The 19,576-nt window shown below is 52.5% G+C and overlaps 1 protein-coding gene across 1 annotated transcript in view; it reads left to right on the plus strand.

Annotated features, from left to right (window-relative positions):
* Positions 1 to 19,576, plus strand: part of KLHL29 (kelch-like family member 29) — a 148,508-nt gene that overhangs the window by 82,453 nt on the left and 46,479 nt on the right. The gene's annotated exons all lie outside the window — the stretch shown is intronic.

Below are 19,576 nucleotides of genomic sequence, written 5' to 3' on the forward strand. Positions count from 1 at the left end.
TGGGGAAATGCGCCTGGGTAAGAAGAGGGAGCCCGGGAAGAGGAAGGAAAGGAGAGCCTGCAAAGCCCAGAGCCTGTCCCCCTCCAGCCCAAGCCCTGGCCGTTCTCAGCTCCAACCCCCAAGGTCAGGCCAAGATGCAAAAGGGTGAGAGTCATCCACTCTTAGGGCACCACACAACAGTCCCTTTTGGGGCCTTCTCCATGTTCCACCCACGAGGACATTCAGAGCATGAACTGTGTCCTTCCCAGGGAAAGCACCCTCGGTCACGCCATCAGATGAGAGCAGTGCCCAAGGCAATTTAGTTAGGCCCAGGAGACATTCCCAGACCATCTTGAGGCACTTGAATGTTTCGTTTCAAGGATCCAGGGGTGACTTTGTGAGACCTTGGGAAAGGGCGCCTCCAGCCTCAGCCTTCAGTTAACCCTCTTCCCCCAGCCTCAGAGGAGTTTCACTCCAGGGAACTCGAAGGTAAAGCCTTCAGAACAGAGCCTCTGGAAGGATGCATGCTGGACATGGTCCTAGCTGGAGTTCCCAGTCTCAGGATTAGGGTTCTTGATGTCTGTGTGAGGGATCAGTCCAGACTGGAAGGCAGAAGGGGACAGGAGGACCAGGGCACACATATGAGGCTTGCTGGGTTCCTCTGCTATAGGTTTGCCTTGCCCTTAGCGCCCCAGACAAGCCAAGTCCCTGCTCCTGCTGGATGCAGTGGGGAAGGCTGCTGGGCCACTGCCAGGTACAGGCAGCTCCCTGGCAGGAGGGGGCAGGAGAGTCCACGGCAAGCAGTGTGCCCCAGTGGGGTATCTACATCTCCTTTGAAAGAGGAGACTACACAGTCCTAGAAAGTACGCATCTCTGGGCACGGCTTCCCAGCCTTCCCACATACAACCCCTTGAGGTAGCATTTTGGGGGACTCTGCCTCTCAGCAGAGCAAGGAACCCCACTGGCCACTCTCCTGTCTTCTCTCCCAAGTCTCTTCCTTTGTCATTTTAAGCAATGTTCAGGCCTTGTCAAGCATCCCAACAATAAAGCTCATGTCTGGATCGCGGTCGGGTTTAATTCCCAATCTGACTGAGCCCTGACTGCCTTTGTTTTGGAAATCAGCACTAGTTTTAAATGACAAAATTATAGAAAATTATCTCTAAATTCTGGTAAACTCTTGCTTTAAGATCTTTTTTAAAAAATGACTACATTGATTTTTTGTTTGAATTGTTTTGGTTAAGCTCTGTCTCCCTTAAAAAAAAAAAAAAGAAAGAAAGAAACTTACTCCCAGTTCAAGTTCGTGAGTCACCAACTCTGACAACTGGGCAGTGGGAATCCTGCTTCCAAGGCGATGCCAAATCCCAAGGCGCCAGGCGGCATATTCTCTCCCCACATCACCCCTCTGGGGTCTTCTAGGGCTAATGCAAGATCTTGCTGGCTCGCCATGTTCCAGGCATGCGTCTAGGAAAAGGAGCTGTTTTGTGCAAAATGGTAACTAGCTGAGATAGGACTGGAGTCCCTAGTTTGGGGCTCAGCACCAAGCTGGGATCCACCCCACCGAAGCTGCTGGGTGCAGGCAGCTAAACATTGTCAGCCCTGAGCCCATGAGATCAGAAAGACACAGGTGGCAGGGACAGGACCTTGTAGGACTTCTGTGCCTACGGGGTCATGACCATTGCAGAGCTGTTCCTGTAACCTCTGTGCGGGGGCCTGAGGGTGTGAACCATCCTCTGTGGTCCTGAGCCAATGGACAAGAGGGGACAAGAAATAGGGGCCCTGCTAATATTCCCTCTACCAGGCCCCACTGGGCAGACTGAGGGCCAGGTGAGGGCCAGGGATGGGGTGGACCTAGAAAGTGTCTGCAGCCCTGCCTTCTGGTGAGCCAGCGAGACCCACCAGTCAGTGACAACAACTGACCCGTCCATCACCCTGATTTCCGGAGGTTGCCAGCACACTGGCTCTTTCCTTGAAATTCCATGTAACTCGCTTCTCTATTTACGGCCTCATCAGTTGATTTATCCCCTTGTATTTGTGGGGAAGAAAGAGTGATGCATGCGCCTACAAATGCCTCGAAACTCAAGCCTGGGTGGGTTTTTTTTTTCTTTTTTTTTTTTAATGTATAAATAAATCTCTTTTCATTTCTAATCTTAAAAGCCTTTATTGCTGAAGCTATAATTTGTCAGACCTAATGTCAAACAACTGCATATTTTTTAAAATAAGAAACCCGAATTTTGAAACTAAATCTTTGAAACTTGCCATGTGAGAGTCATGTTCCTAACAGGACCACGTGGGCTTGGATTTGGGTCACTTTTAATTTTGCCCCTTAGGATTTTACATCTCTGAAGCCCAATTGATTTCACACTCCTAAATGACAGACAGCTGGCTCCAGGCGGGAACAGGAGGCTCTGCGTGATGGCGTCAACACAAGTCAGAACTCCACTTTGGAAAAGAAAAGAACTTTCCTTTTCTCCTGTTCTCTGTTTGAAACCTTGCCCAGCATTATAATAAGATCCACCATGCAACGCCTTGAGATCTAGCTCATTAAAGTCCCCGATTTTCCCTGCTATTGTTTGACGTGACAACCTGGCCTCTCCCAGGGTTGAGTAATTATGGGGAGATTCCCCTCCATGAAGAACAGGTCTTGCCAGCCAGAGGGATGGGCCACTGGTATTTTTAGACTTCATTAGTGCCCTGATTTAAAATTTCACATTTTGTTTCTTGTAATTATCTTCCGATCGACTGAGCTAAAATTTCAGTTGGGGCCCTGTTAGTCTGCTTTTCCAAAAAGGTCATTGGGACTTTAATTTAAAACTTAACCAGTTGAAAACTAAAGGTGGTGTGGAAATGCTTTTTGATTTGCAATAGGTCAAGCGATTGTCTCTCATCTGTGACTAGAGAAGCCCGCTTGTGTGCCGTTCACTTTAATGAGTGTTATTTAAATGCATTGAGCATATATAGATTTTCTTGAGAAACGTACAAGACAAATCTTTCTTTCTCTAAGAACAATTTGGGGGTGAGAGCAAGCTGTAGGATTTTTTTTAGATGATATATTGAAAGCTAATTAAAAATAGATTTCATGTGTGCAAAGTGATAAGGGAAGAAAAAAGAATTCGTTCCATTTGAATCCTGTTATGAAGTACCTAAGACATTTGTCTCGTCGTTGGAGTGGAACCGCTGAGCTAACACGTGGGGAGAGGTGTGGCCAAGCTCAGGCCTGGGTGAGACCTGGAGTCAGTGTTACTACGCCTGGGACCCCGTGAACCCAGCTGTGCGTGCCTGATGACATAGCACAGGCTATGAATGTAGCTATTTCTACCCCTGCCTTCTTTGGCAAACGGTTTTTGGTGGCTCAGAGGATGCATGGGGACCTTTTAAAGTACCAGGCTCCAGGCCTAGTGGTGAGCTGCAGAAAGGCTATTGTGTCTTCACCTGCCTGGCTTGGAGGGAAAAGCCAGGCTGCACCTGCTCCCACCTGCTTCTAGACCAGAAAGCAAAGCCCGTGTCAACCTGAGCAGGGAAAGGTATCTCTTCTTACTTTATATTTTGCAGGCCTAGGGTGAGGGGTCATGAGGATCCATCTACAGGCTTGGCCTCCCTTCTGGGAAGCCATACTGGAAGAGAGGGATGGTTCAGCCCCTTCCTTTGGTGCTCCGGCTCCTCCCTTCCCATTTTGGCACTGGACCTCCACCCCATGGCACGGTGTTCATCCTCGCTGCCACATTCGCCCCTGTCTTCACGGGTAACAGTGACGAGATCTTATGAAAATACTTTGAGGCACAGGGAATAGCTGTGTGACTGGGACAAGCCTCCTCACTTCTCTGATCATTTCTTTCCTTGTCTTTAAAATGGGGGTGACAGTACCATCCTCATAGGGCCTCGGGGTGGATTGAGTGAGATCGTGGACATGACCGTACATAGCACTGTGCCTGCTTACCACCAAAAGCAGCTCTGACTGTTGCCTCTGGCCCAGGGTCTAGAGAGTTCAGCAGAGAAGGAGGCTAGGGAAGGGGCAGAAGGCCAGGCCCTCCCCAGCGCAGAGGAGATGGAAGAAGCCCATGCTTGTTCACAGGGCTGGCAATCCTTGGTCAAGCCATTTAACTTAGGGATGGGGACCCCTTCCCTAAAAGGGAGGTTGGATGCATCCCTTTTCTGGCAGGAGGGCTCAGGATGGGTCTCCCCAGGCATGAGGCCTGGCACTGATCTCAGACACTGATCTCCTTACCCCACACTCTGACATGTCCAGGGCACATTGTTCTTCCGCAGCCTCCATAAATATTCTGGAAGCTGGGAATGCATGATAAAGCTGTTCGCCCACACTCAGGCCAGAGGCACAGAATGCTATCCAGACGGAAATTGTCTTCCCGCAGACCTATTCTTCCTGTGTCTCTGCCTCAGAAATGCCAACATGAATTCATCCAGGGTTCAAACTCAAGGCCTGCGTCGTCTGTGGCCAGCCCTTTGTCCACCTCTAGCACTAAGTCTGAAAACTCAATTCAGGTTTCTACATATCTCTCCTCTGCTCTTCTGTTCCCCCACCACCCCACCATCAGGCCACCGTCACCTCTGGCCTGCACGCTGGCCTCCCAGCCCACAGTACATTCCTTCCAGTCTGGCTCTATGGTGCAGCCAGAGTGATTTTTCAAAATACAAGTCTGGCCCTGCCACACGCTGTCCAACAACCCAGCTGCTCTGGGGACGATGACCAGTGCTGACTCGGTGCTTGCCCCGACTTCATCCTTTGCTATTCTGCTCACAGGCTGCCCCGCAACACCCTAGGCCTTGGCTCTCCAGTCTAGCCGTGCGTGGTACCTCGGTCAAGTGTGAGCACAAAGCACTGGGCTGAGAATTACCCACCAGGGTTCTGTGCCTTCCCCCTTCCCTTCACATGAAAGCAGGTCAGTGCTCAGGGCCCCAGGCATACGGGGATGGAAAGTGCCCGTAGGAGAGCTTGTTCTGTAACCCATCACCCACCTACACCTGACCCACGCCTCCGGGAACAGAAGTCCATCTATTTCAGACTTCCTTCCGTACCCAAGCACCTCCACTACATCCTGCCCCAAACCATACAGGCTCTGGAACTCTGCCTCAGTTTCCTCATCTGTAAAAGGGGGAAAAGAATAGAACCCACTTCTTACAGTTGTGAGGATTGAGTTATTTTACATACTCCTAGGCTTAGTATATTGCCTAGCATGCAGGAATCACTATAAAACTGTTCACTGTGATTATTTTACTGGTACCAGGGCCATCTTTCAGTGTCCATGGCCTTTTAGGGGCCCAGGTTAATGAGTCCCAGGAGATATCATGATATTTGAAGCACCTAGCTCCCAGGGCATCCACTGTGAACAGAGGAAAATCCCCTTCTCCCATTGTAATGTTTGACAGTCCTCCACTGGCCATAGCAACCAGAAGGAAGCAGCCTGTTGCTAGGAGCTTCTCCCTAATTCCGGGAGCTATCTGTCTTGGGAGAGCTCCTCCTACCTCCACCCAGGGGCTCTTAGTGTCCTGTGGCATTCAGCTTGATAATCAGGGTTCCAGGGACACCACCGGGGCCAGGTCCTCCATGGCCACATCAATAGATGGGACCAAAAGAAATCTCTGGCTCCTCCAGACCAAACAGCCAAAGCTGCAGTCAGAGAGAGTTGATTAGGAGGGTGTGGCTGGCAGCATGGATGGTGGTTGAGAGCCCAGATTCTGCAGCAGACTGCTTGGGTAGAATTCAAACTCCACTTCACACTAACCCCATGAACTTCTGCTAGAAAACAGGTGTTTCTAAGCCTCAGTTTGCACATCTGTAACTTGGAGGTACTAGTGCCATCCTCATAGACGTGCTTTGAGGATTTAATAACGTATGTAAAGTCTTAGCCCAGTGCCTGGCACACAGTAGGGCTCAAATAGTATTAGCCATTGTTATGACCGCCACTGTAAATCCTAAAGACTTCTGGAGAAGAAATCAGGTCTGGAGCACCCTAAGCTCAGGACCACCACTGCTTTTAAAGCAAGGTTGTCCAAAATAATCTCCCAAGTCTGACTAAATGGCTCACAACATGGATCTGAAACCAAACCGCCATCCCACCGTTGCCCTGACTTCCCAGCCCCAACCCCTGACACACACACCCTCCTGCAGGCAGTGTGTGTCTCAGAGCTTGTGGAATTCAAAACTCCATCTGCACAAGGCTCTTCGTCCTTGCCTGAGCTGTACCTGCCCCAGCCCTGCTCAGGAAGCCTCCCCTCCTCGCGGGGCTCTGTCCTCATGGGGCTTGTTCATCAGTAATTGGAGGGTTGTCCAGGGCTTAACAGTTTTGTTAACAGATCATTTGACTATGAGTGAACCAGGCAAGCGGAAAGATGCCGCAAAGGCCGCTGGGCCACCCAGGAACAGTGTCATCCTGGGAGCAGGAGGTGACCCCTGGCTGCCCCAGCCTGCTCAGCAGGGCACAGGCAGAGCGAGGCACCCGGGGCCCTCTCTCTACGGGGCTGCGGGAGCATATGGCCTTTCAGCCCCAAATCTCTACTGAGTATCTTCAAGGTCAGAAGCCCTGCTCTGGCCCCAGTTGTTCGACAGGACCAGAGGTCACGCTGCCCATGGGGCTGAGAGGGCTCTTCCGACGGGAGCCAAGGGCGGGAACATTCCCTTCCTGGGGGCTTCAGGTGGTGGTGCTGACCCGCGGCAGGAAGCCAGCTGCCCTGATCCTAGGCACTGTCTTCCCTCAGGAGCAGCAAGCCCCAGCAGACACCGGCAGGGTAACCCGTGAGGTTCCAGGTCAATGACACGCAGAGGCCACTCAGGGGCTTGAGTCATGTCCCCTCCCTCCCTGCTGCACCACCAAGTTTTTACTGAGCCATCACGTTGTGGTCTTAGGCACCTCCTGTGCACAGAGCCCATGCGTGGCTTCTCTCCTGAGCCAGGCAAAAGAAACAGGCAGGGTGCCAGCTGCATGCCCCATGCAGTCTGGGCTCCTGTGCACATGAGGCCTGTGGCCATGCCAGGCCCTGGGAGAGAGGTAAGAGTCTGCCCTGGGGGAGCTGGGGAGACCAGGAGGTGCCAGCAATAAGGGCTCAGGGGCTGGAGAAAAGAGGGGTCAGGTGAGACAGAGCCTGCAGGAAAGTTAAGGGGACAGTGAGTGGTTCTACAAATGCCAGATCTTAGGAAAGAATGCTTGAGGGAAGTGCCAGAGACACAGAATTATGATTTTCCAATAGATCCATCTATCATAGAGTCACACACACACATGTGTGCACACAGTTTGTAGGGCCTGCCCTGATTTGAGACAGGGTCAGCTAGTGAGTTAAGCACAAAGGCCCAAGCCATCCCTTTCTCTGAATGCTTGGCACACCAAGCCCAGGGAGCCTGCTCGGGCTACGTCGCTGACTTCTTAGCCTCATCAGTCAGTGTTTGCTGGGGAAACAACCCAAGATCTTGCACAAGAGTCCATCGTCTCCGAGGCCATCCTGGTCTTGCAAGGTGAAGACCTCCTTGATCCTCAGGGACTTTGAGCTGTGTGGAAAACACTGGGGGCCATTCCCAACAGGGAAATCAGGTGCACATCCATGGGCAGGAAGTTCTCTGTGCACCCCGCTCTCTCCTGTCATGACAGGGGTTTAATGGCGAGTTTCCCGTTGCCTAACCAGTATTTAAATATCTGGCATCTGCTGTCTGTGCCAGGAAAAGCATGCCATGCTAGACTGAGCCCTAGAGTTTTCTAAAGGTTGGGAGGAGTTTTGTGAGAAGGTGAGCCGGGCCACGGCATGGGATGTGTGCTGCTTGTCCCCATGTGATGGGGAGGGAAGGACATGATGGCACCCCAAATAGGAAACAAAAGTAGAGAAAACATGGCACAAAACTGGTTCAATGAGAAATGATCTGGTTGAAATTACATTCCATTCAGGAGAACACTCACTATTCTAGAAATATAAGGGGTAAAAATAATACAAGCAGAGTATTTTAGGAGCACAAAACATTGTGTAAATTGCTTGAAGAAAAAATGGCCGAAAGGTCGCCATCCATTGAAATCGTTGTCATTGCCTGTTTTCTTCGTGTAACTCTCTTCTTTGGAAAAGAATATATGTTTATATTTTTAAACCATTTGTATTATGTCTGTGTTCAAGGGAAGCCCAAGTGTTTTCAGTACACCACAAGGCAAATGCTCCTTCCTTTTACAGTGTCCTGGCAGCCTCTTGGATGACTAAGCACAGCACTGTGAACAGTCTGGTTCTGCCCACAGGCCTCTCACTACCTTGCCTTCCCCTCCTCCAAATGACCTCTCAGTGTCATTGCTTAATGCCCTAGACCCAGGGCTACACACGATGCCAGTGTGTATTCGTTTTCACCAACATCAGCAAAACCAACATCATGGCTACATCTTAGTCTGCTAAGGTGTGTCTTCCCTGGTCATGCTCCAGCCTGTCAAGTGCCTTTTAAAGGGACACGAGGGGACAGGCTAGGTGGCCTAGGGAGAGGGACTATCACCTCCTTGGTCTTAAGCATCATACTGCAGATATTCTAACTTTTCATTTTGTGCTGCCATCACAAAATGCCACAAATCGGGTGGCTTAAACAACAGAAATGTAGTTTCTCACAGTTCTGCAGGCTGGAAGTCCAACATGAAGGCGCGGGCAGGGTTGGCTTCTGGTGAGGCCTCGATTCTTGGCTTGCAAACAGCCGCCTTCTTGCTGTATCCTCACATGGCCTTTCCTCTGTGCATGAGCACTCCTGGTGTCTCTTCCTGGTCTTAGAAGGACACCAGTATGACTGGGTAGGGACCCACCCTATGACCTCATTTAACCTTAATTTCCTCTTTAAAGGCTCTTTCTCCAGATACAGTCACACTGGGGATTAGGGCTTTGACATAGGAATTTGGGGTGGGAGGGTACATGTTTCAGTCCATAACAGTCTACGAGTCTGTCTAGCTGGTGGATGGAAAGGGTAGCCCCTCACAAGGCACAGTTCCCATGTAGTTACAGTGTCTGGCTTCTACCTGTGGGTGTTTTCAGTGGTTCGCTTGAACCTTTTCGTAAGTGCGCTTTTGCCATTTTTATCCTGGTTTAGCTACAGGCTGCTCCCTCTGCTTTGTTAACTAAGCATTGAATGTATTTCCCATGATTAAAATCATCCATACTTGGGGTTAATTGTTTTTCCATAGAACTTTCATGCTGGGAGGGAATCTACCGTCACCACTGGGAACTCAGCAGGAGCCACCAATTGCTAGACAGTCTGTCCTGTTAAATGGTTAAGAGCTGTCTCTTCCTGTCACTCCATGGCCCTGCCCTCTGGAGCCATCCAGAGCAAAGCTGGTCCCTGTTCTACATGACAGCCCTTCAGCTTTGGGAGGATGGCAGAATTTCCTTCTCTCCAGACCAAAAATCTCCAGTGGCCTCAGCTGCCCCTCCTGCAAAGGACCCGTTTACCACGTGCATGTCCTCCCTGGTCATGCTCCAGCCTGTCAAGTGCCTCTTAAAGGGATACCAGGTGACAGTTGAGGTGGCCCAGGGAGAGGGACTGTCACCTCCTTGGCCTTGAGCATCACACTGCAGATATTCTAACTCTTCTCTAATAATTGTGGCTTATTTGGTTAAAACACACATTTATACACACAGAGATATACAAATATACACTTAAACTTCCAAATGAAGTGAAAAGAGAAAAAATTCTCTCCAGAGTCCTGCTGTCCACTCTGCTGGTTTCTTCGGTGTCCCCACCTCCTCCTTTTTATCAGGATCGAGACACCCCCAGCCCCACCTTCATTCCAGCAGCTTTTTGCCCCTAACTTAGGAGCAAGCGAACTTTCCCTCTGAATTTTTTAATTATTTTGAATTATTTCCTTTTGAAGTCTAGGAGGTAGGTGTGTCTCAGCCCACCTACCCTACTCCCATGCCCCAGCTGTGCATGCTGAAGCAACTCACCACCTTGCTCTCTGCTGATGGGAGTTTACTCCTGAGCAGCAACGCATCTGCTTCAAACCCTTCTACCTCCCTCCTTCACCACCATAGTGCATGTCAGAGTAGGATGCTACCTACAGTCATCCAGGAAAACCTCACTTTACAGGTGGGGAAACTGAGGCTCAGAGGTATCACCTAGCTATCACATTTCCCCCAGAATCTGTCACTGGAAAGCTCCCTGTGAAACCACTCCTATGCCATGGTGCCCTGTGGAATTGCTTCATTTGCTGCTAGGAGTTGTCCATCTGAGACCCCTTCTCTCCTCCCACAGACCGAGAACTCCACAGGGACAAGCCCCGCATCTGCATGGGCCGCACTGGGCCAGCTCTTGAGCCTCTCCAAGCTTGCCCATGTGGTGCATGCTGCCAGCCACTGGGATCAGAGCAGCACATCCCACCAGGAGCCCTCTGTACTCACTGGCAGCTCCACAAGGAATGAATGGGAGGAAGAGCAGGGACAAGTCACGCACGACTCACAGGGGCCAAGTCACACATGACGCCACATGGGCAAGGTCAGCCAGGGCCGCAGAGGATGATTTGATGAGGGAGGAGACATCGTCCCAAAAGGAGAGGAAAAGGTGACAAGGGCAAACTCTCACTCGAGAATATGGGAGCCCCCACCCCATCACTTCCCATGGTCAGGGGCTTCTCTGGAATTCCTGCTTGGCGAACTCTCCTGAGCGGATTCCCACCCTCCAGGTTTCTATAAATATCAGATGAGTGGTTTTTGTGGCGACAGTGGTTTCCAAAAACGGCCCTTATATCCTGGTTAAATTGCCCAGCTTCGGCTGGGTGCGGTGGTTTGCAACCTGTAATCCCCGCACTTTGGGAGGCTGAGGTGGGTGGATTGCTTGAGGTCAGGAGTTCAAGACCAGCGTGGCCAACATGGCAAAACCCCATCTCTACTAAAAATACAAAAATTAGCCGGGTATGGTGACGGGTTCCTGTAATCCCAGCTACCTGGGAGGCTGAGACACGAGGATCGCTTGAACCCAGGAGGTAGAGGTTGCAGTGAGCCAAGATTGCACCACTGCACTCTGGCCTGGGTGACAGAGTGAGACTCTATCTCAAAAAATAAATTTAAAAAAAACTAAATCACCCAGCTCCTTCCTGGGAGCCCGAACACCTAGTCAGCCATGTTTCTCCAGTGGAGGCCAGAGCACCTTCAAGAGCCAGGCCCTGGCCCAGTTAGCATCCCCGGCTTGCCTTGCTTTCTTTTCAAACCCCAAATAGAACCTGTTGCTGCAGACCTCACACACCCCTCAGTTTAGGAATTGCCATGGTGATTCTGAAGGCTCCTGATCCATCTGCTCATGTGAACAGACAGGTTTCAGAAATTCTGATTGATCCAAAAATAACTTCTATGTTTTCAGTCTTTCTTTTATATGGAGATATTCATTACCTTCAAGATTCCTAGTTGATGGCACTGATCCCAGAAAGCAGAGATGTGGACACGTGGCCTCCCCCTGGGTCTTTGTAGTAGTGATGCCGCCTGAGGATTTGAAGTGATGCCGCCTGAGGAACCCTGATGTTGGTCTCACGCTGGGGTCGGGAGTGCCATTCCAGGGAAGCTGGTGGGCAGAGCTGGAAGGGAACAGAGGTGGGGGTGGATGTTTTGTAGGTGCCTACCACTTTATATTAATTGTATATTCACCCCGTATTTATGTATTCCTTGCTTCTGCCCTGTGAGGCAGAGTCATGGATGCAAAACCAAGGCCTGGCTTAAGACCCTGCCCAGGTATAGCTGGTAACGTGGGTCAGTCTGAAGACTGCCTGCCTCCAGTGCCCATACCCTATCCACCTCACCACACCTTGAGGCTTACTGTTGTAGCCTGTGTGGTCACCAGGCGTGTCTGGGCTAAGGACGGGCAAGTCCCACAAGTGGCTGTTTCACGTCTCCTACAGTCTCGTGGCTGATGTTCCTCTGTATAAGCTGGCGATTCTTGGGCTCTTTCCTCATCTCCAAAACTGTTGTTGGGATGGTTGGATGGATGGATGGGTGGGTAGGTAGATGGAATTCCCAAAGTAGCACAGGGGGTATTGGGCCATTTGAGGAAGCTGCAGACAGAGCACTGGCCACCGCCAAAGCCACTAGAGCTTGGGAGTCCAGCGGCCCTGGGGAGTCCTTGCTGTTGCTCCGTCTCCCACGCCTTAATCAGAGCATCGCCAATGCAAGAAAGTTAATGGAGCCAGTCATCCTGTGAAGGAGCCAATTCCGTGCAAAGATGATACATCTTTGAAGTTGATGAGGCCTATTAATTGAGCTTATGCCCTTTAAAATGAATTAAATTCTTGAAATCTACCAGACAGCAGAACATCCATTTAGTGTTCCTGTCACTGATGACTGAGGAGCCACCAGCACAGAGCTCTAGGAACTGGCTTCCCGCCGACATCTAGCACGGCCTACGGCTCCTTGGGAGCTCCACAGATGTCTTTCCTGGCCAGCCATTCTTGTTCTTAGCAAGGTCCCCAAATCGGCATAAATAGCTCCAGGAAGAAAGTGATACCAATGGTCCGTGGGCCTCTGGAAGAGCATCCACCCAGCCCTCAGCCTTTAGCCCCTACCTCAGGATCAGCTAGCAGAGCTGCACAAGAGTACAGCTAGACTGCCAGCACTTCAGAAATGGCCACTGCACAGGCAGAACTGGTGTGGGGCGGTCCCCGGGCTCCAGTAGGGTAAGCAGACATGGTTTCCAGGAAGTGTGCAGACCTGGAACTGCCTGAGCAGAGACGTGAGATCTGACTGCAGCCTGAACAGGAATCGTCATGCGACAGCCCCTAGACCCCCAAAGATGCACCAAAGCTCTGCCCAGTCTCAGACTCCTCCCGGTTACCACCGCTCGCAGTTGCTTAAGAGCACAAAGTGGCACTTGTTGTGCCCACAGAACATCTGCTGAAGACAAAACTTGTGTTTATAGCTCTTCACTTCAAAAGACTGGCCGTGTTATAAAAAGAAAGGGACCATCTGTCCTTCTTCTGGACCCCAGCGCCTCTTGGAAGAGATTTCTGTGCAAGAAGGCAGTGAGAAGTCAGCGTCGACTTCAGGGAACTATTTTGGGGCCGGAAAAGAATAGTGCCTACCCGCCAAGGGGACCGTCACCGGCAGATGAAAGCCGGCTTTGAGGAGGCCACGCGATGGGAGATGCTGGCCCGGAGGAGGTGGGCTGTGCTCCAGTGATGCTGCCCAGATGTTCCAGCAGAGCAGAGGCCCTGGAGCAGAGGACCAACTGGTAGGACCGAAGGATGTGAGGGAAGGCGAAGGGGAAGGGCTGTGAGGCACTGCAGCTCCCCGGAGCAGGCATGAGAAATGTCAGCAGCAGCTTGCGGCCACGCAGAGTCAGATATCATGTTTGCATCATCCATGTGCGTTCCTCCACCCGACTTCTGGGGCCATTCTTATCTGAAAGCCCCTTAGGACAGTTCTGCCTCTTTGGAACACTTTAGGCCGAGGGATCGCCTTCCCATGGCTGACAGTTGAGTTCTTCCAGACTGCACAGGTGTCCGGTCTGTCTGCGATGCCCGCTTAAGACTCATCTGCCTTAAGCTCCTGGGCAACCAATATAGAAAAGTCATGTGAGTCCAGGAGAAGCTGGGCGGAGGTGAGGTGGACCCAGGATTAGCACGGGGTGGGGCTTGCAGAGGGGAGGAATTTCCCAGGCTTTCTGGCCGGCATCTCCCAGGCTGAGCATCTTCCACACTGAAACTCCCTAAGAAGGACTTGGCCCTCCCCACCTGCATAGTGTTTCATCAGTTTGGAACAGTCCTGTTTCCTTCCCCTCCGCTCGTCCCCAACAGGAAAAAAAATTAAAAACTGGTTTCTACCATCCTCCGTGAACATTCCAGAAATCTTTGGTCTGTGGACCTCTAGTCTTAGGGCTTACTTTGTTTCAGATGAAAACTTGCTTCTGTCCTAGGGTGGAAATGGGGGTTTGGGGAATAGAGGCCAGAAGTGGGGTCCTCTGAGGACAACCCTTACTCCCTTTTCCTGCTTGTCTCTGACAAGGCACCCCTGCCAGCTCTTCCTGGGCTGAACAAATTTGAGAGCTTCCTGAGGAAGGTTTGCAAGTTTTCAGCAGCATCCTTAAATGTACTGAATTCCCCCAACCCAGGCACATGCATTTAGATTCTCAGGACAAAAGCAGTTTGCGGTGTCGCATATTCAGGGCTCTCAGAATCCTAAAAGGGCACAGTCCTTTTATTCTTGCCTCTTTTCACTTCTTTACTGTTCTTATTGATTTCTCCTGGCACATAAGAAAACACAGTAGGCAAAGCCCACTACTTCTATTGAAATAAAGTATTCTGCAGTCAAACCACACACCATAAAGAAATAATTGCAGTCTGTATATATTGCTAATGGACATCTCTCAGCAATTCCCTGTCTCATAAGCTTTAAACACAGACATTAGTATAAATATGCAGAAATCCCCATTCGGGCAAATTACTCTGCATTTCTGAACGGAAGGAAGATTAACCATGTGCTGATAGCTTTGAAGGAGCCCAGCAGAGCAGGAAGAATTCACTGGCCCTCTCTGGGAGGGAGGTTGGGACTCCCTGAGAGAGTCCTGGCTGGCATCTCCTCACCCCCTGGGCCCGGTGCTCCCCCGGAGCATTGAGAGCTATGCCTCGGGACTGGGGGACTGGCCTCGCCTGAGAAGGCTGGTTGGTCACCGGGGTGTCCTTGCTGAGCCTTCCAGGCTTCTGAGGCTCTGACAGGAGCAGGAGCAAGAAGGCTGAAGGCGGATTTTGGCCTGGTCTCTCAGCTGCCTAACAGAAGCCCTTAGGGGTGCTGGCCTCTGAGACCAGTGGGCCTTGAGCCATGGGGCGGTTTGTGGAGCCAGCTGGCTGTGCATCTCGGCCCCTCAAGCTCCACGGCACCCAGAACAGCCTGTGAGCTCCCTTTCTGTGTCCCCGTCCACACTTGGCCCTCCTCCCTCCTCCCCCTCCTGCCCACTCATCCGCCTCTTCCCATCCTTCCTCTACCCTCCTCCCCATCGTCCTCCCCAACCCTACTCACTCCCTTCAAGGGTTCCACCCTCCCCCACCAAGGCCAGCTCCAGGATGGGGGTCTGCATCTTCCAGAGCTCCCAGCCTGTGCTACCAGAGCCAAAGCCCTGCCTGAGCGTCAGAGGCTGGTGAGAAAAATCCCCTGAGCCCTGGACACCAGGGTGGGGAAGATGCCCCCGTCAGCACAGGCTACTGAGTCTGGGGGTGACGGAGTGACAAGGTCTGGCCTCGCCGATTGCTGATTAGAGGGGGCGGTAGATTAGAGGGCAAGCAGCCTCATTCTGGCTCCCCACAAGGCTCACAGAAGCGCCTCCCAGGTGCTCAGCACAGGCCCCACATCCCCTTGACACTGGCCGTGGCTCCTCTGCTCAGAGGCACGAGGTTCCGTTCTCCTGGGCTGAAGCAGCCTGGAGGGGCAGGGGAGGTGGCCGTCCATGAGGGGCCGTCCCGTTTGCCATCATGGGAGGTGAATGATGAGCCATTCAGGGGCCGCCGCTGCTGAGAGGCCTTCAGGTTGTTGAGTTTGTGTCCGCCTGCCTCTCCCACAGCGGAACTGAGTGCAGAGGCGGAGGAACTCACACTGACATGCTGACACAGAGGAAAGGGGACTTCAGCCTCTGGGAACTGAAGCCACAGCCTCACGGCCTGGCCCCGCTCAAATTGCTGGGCCGGTCAGAGGGCCTGGGAGCCAGGTCTCCTCAGGAGAGACCTGTGAGGCCCAGGGTGTCTGTGACATCCCAGTTTTCTGGTCAGAATTCAGAGGCCCCAGCCTCAGCGTGGAAGAGTAAGCCTCTCCTCAGCTCACCCCAGCGCAGCACAGCCTTCACTCATCCTCCCCACCAGCCAGCATCTTGATGGTCTATTTTCACGTCTGTCTCCCCCACTCAACTGAGTGACTTTAGAACACCCCCGCCGCTGACCGATTTAGCAACTGTGTATGAAATGTAAAAAGGTACCCTTTTCTAGGACCCTTGCTTGCCACCTACCAGAAAATTGTCATGATAACGAAGGAAACCTAGGATGTGGGCGAGCTGAATGGCACCCCCTGGAGTTGTGCAGTGTGTAACTTGAGCAACCCGTCGGCAGTGGCGCTGGGGGACTTACTGAGCTTATTACCTTCCAGACACTCTTCTAGCATGTTCCATGTGTTGACCCATTTAATTCTTACAACTCTGAAGTGAGTACGTTCATGACCTCCGTTTACAGGGGAGGAAACTTTGGTTCAGAAATGTGAAATAACTTTCCCATGCTTACCCAGTGGGTCAGCGGGTGGACACCAGGCAGTTGAGTGACAGCAGGGTCCTCAGCCCCAGAGCCTTGTCCTCAACCCCATATTCACTGCTCCACTCTCAGGGCTGAGTCCCAGGTCTGGCCATTTGGGTACTTGGCAGGTGCATGTCCGGTGTGAGGACAGAGGGGCCTGGCTTCGGCTCAGTTCAGCTCCTGCTTCCCTCACCGCTGAGCCTATTTCCCCATTTGGAAAATGAGCAGCTGGTCCCAGATCAGAGGAGGTACCCTCACTCGTGCCCAACTGTGCCTGGCGCTAAAGAGCCCTGAGCCTCCCATGAGATCATCCAGCCCACCAGGCTTCCTCCCCAGGGCCTCCTGCAGCCAGGCCCTCCTCCAGGCCTGGCCAGCCTCTGTGGTCTCAGTTCTCCCTCCCACCCCTCAGGGTTCGCTGAGTGGCGTGCTGCCTCCTCATTTCCTCCAGCCTCCGTGGTCAGAGCAATCCTCCTAACGCACCACTGGCCAGGCCCTCCCCTGATTGGAGCCCTTCAGGGGTCCTCCTTTCTCACTAAGCCCCTCACCTGTTGCTCAGGCCACCTGTGCGCCACAGCACTGCACCTGCTCACAGGGCCCCTCACGCCACTCCTATCTAGACCTGTGTTTAGCCTGTTCCTCCTCCAGAAAGCTTCCCCAGACCCTCACACCATGTGGAAGCCCCCAGGCCCAAGTGCCAGCCTAGGGCAGACAGGTCTCTTCTCTGCGACTCACTCTTCTCTCCCAGGTGGAGGGTCCTGGGGACATGGCCTGGGCCAGAGACCAGGCAGGCATGGACCACCCCCTGCCTCACCAACTGAGAGACAGTATGCTGACATCACATCTGGCTTTACCCAAGGTGGCTCAGGTCACCTCAGCTACCTGCCGCCTCCCCGTCAGCCCGTCTCTTCTGATTTACACAGGTGCTCCCACCCGAGCCAAGACAGCTTGTCCTCCCTGGGAAAGTCAGGCGTGGGCTCATCAGGGTTCCCAGCCGCCATCCCCGGAACCCCTGCAGCTGCCAAACAGAAACCAGAGCTTCCACATGAGGAGCTGCCAAAAACAAATGTTCAAGCCCCACCAGGGAGGCCTGGGGAGGCAGGAGAATTCCAGGAAGGCGAACACTCCATCCCAACAAGAGCTGGTTCTCATAGCCCAAAAGAGACAAGGGGCACAGGTTACTGTCCCCACAACCCCCAGCTCATCAGGCTCCAGCCTTCTGGGAGTCCAGCCCCTCCCCTGTGGCAGGTGGCAGTTGGGGCCCACGTGGAAGCTGGGGGTTCCATAGCCTCTTCCCAGGTCAGTAAGAAGGAGAGAAGCTGGCCGGGCACGGTGGCTCACGCCTGTAATCCCAGCACTTTGGGAGGCCGAGGTGAGTGGATCACCTGAGATCAGGAGTTCAAGATCAGCCTGGCCACCATGGTGAAACTCATCTCTACTAAAAATACAAAAATAAAAAATAAAAAAAAAAATAGCCAGGCGTGGTGGCAGGCGCTTATAATCCCAGCTACTTGGGAGGCTGAGGCAGGAGAATCACTTGGACTCGGGAGGTGGAGATTGCAGTAAGCTGAGATCGAGCCATTGCACGCCAGCCTGGGCAACAAGAGCAAAACTCTGTCTCAGAAAAAAAAAAAAGAGAGAGAGAGAAGCCAGGCATGATGTCTCACACCTGTCATACCAGCACTTTGGGAGACTGAGGTGGGAGGATCACTTGAAGCCAGGAGTTTAAGACCAGCCTGGGCAACATGGCAAGACCCCATCTCTACAAAAAACTTAAACATTTAGCTGGGTATGGTGGCATGCACCTGTAGTCCCAACTATTTGGGAAGCTGAAGTGGAAGTATTGCCTGAGCCGAGGAGTTTGAGGTTACAGTGAGCTATGATCGCACTATTGGACTCCAGTCTGGGTGACAAGAACAAGACCCTGTCTCAAAAAAAAAAAAAAAACCATGACAAATGTTTTAACAGGAGAGAAGCCCAACCTCAGAAGGTCCCACACTCCTGATAAGGAGCCCGCTGTATCCCCACCCGCAGACAGACTGCACCTGCACACCTGGCATGGCCTCCCCCTGCGTGCGTTCATCACAGAGCCAGGCCCCTGCCCTGCTGAGCTGCACCTGGGGCTGGCCCTGAATCCCTCCTGGCATGGGCAGTGGCAGAAGGACAGTGAGTGTGTAATCCTGCTCCTGGGACTAGGTCAGTTATCCGGAAGGACATGGCCTTACTCGTGGTGGAGTAGAGGTGCCCCCACAGTGCCCCCGGGCACTTGTCCTGGGAAGGATCTCCAAACCCATGAGCAACCCCCAGGCCCACTGGGAAGAGGGGAAGAGAGATGATGAGTCACTGACGCTTGAGGCCCTGAAAAGCTATTTACTGGGAGCTCTGGAACCAACTGCCCCCAAATGCATACTCGAGGGCATCTCTCTGCATGGCTGCCCTGCGCTCCTGAGCCAGCCGAACTGTGCCTGCCCTTGTATAGGACAAGACCTTGGGCAGGTCGCCAGGTATCCTCTAGAATCCATGCTCCAAGGGGACAGCCAGTTGCTGTATCCAGTGCTGGGCACATGACAGATGCTCAGTAAACACTTGTTGAGTGTATGAGTGAATGAATGGCTCCAGCTGAAAGGATCAGTGCTGCCCACAGTACTGAAGCACAAGCTCCAGGTGCTCTGTAGGCACCAGAGCAGGGAGGGTAGAACCCAGGAGGAGGGGACGGCTTCAGCAAGGGTGCAGAGGGGGCTCTCTGGGCTCTTAGGGGGTCTTTCAGCAAAAGTCATCCTGAAAAAATTTGACTTTCAGTCATCAGCTTCAATGGTCTTAACACAAAGTTAATTCAGTTTTTCTGCCCTCTCACATTATCTCATTATTTTTGTAGGATTTAACCTCACTGTCTTACTATCGCCCACTGACCATAGGAAATTCCCTTTTTGATGGATCTTCGCTCTGTGCAGGGCCACATCGTGTCTGAGCAGTGATCAGTGTTCCTCTTTCTCCTGGAGGCATTTGTTGTTTGTTGATCCATCGATCAATAGATGGTGGGGGCTTTGGCCAAGATAAGCCCTTGGCCATGTGAGACCTTGACAGTTTCTAGGACTGCAGCTTCTCATCTCTGGCGGTTGAGTTCACCAGCCCCTCCTAGGGTTCCAGCCCCTCCTGGTAGGTGCTTCTGGCCTTCCCTCCCTCCCCAAAGGCAAGAGGCCCCCTTACCACCTAAGGACAGAGCCCTGCCCTGTCCCCTCTTCCAGATCCCCCTGGGTTTTGCCTTGGCTCCTCCACCCAGCTTCTGCCCTTCCAGGGGTCCCACCCAGCTCGCCTCCCAAGCCACCTCTCCCCAGCCTGGACCCACCCAGCTCGCCCCCCAAGCCACCTCTCCTCAGCCTGGACCCACCCAGCTCGCC

The sequence above is a fragment of the Colobus angolensis genome, unplaced genomic scaffold (assembly GCF_000951035.1).
Source record: "Colobus angolensis palliatus isolate OR3802 unplaced genomic scaffold, Cang.pa_1.0 Scaffold109, whole genome shotgun sequence".
Classification (NCBI taxonomy): Eukaryota; Metazoa; Chordata; class Mammalia; order Primates; family Cercopithecidae; genus Colobus; species Colobus angolensis.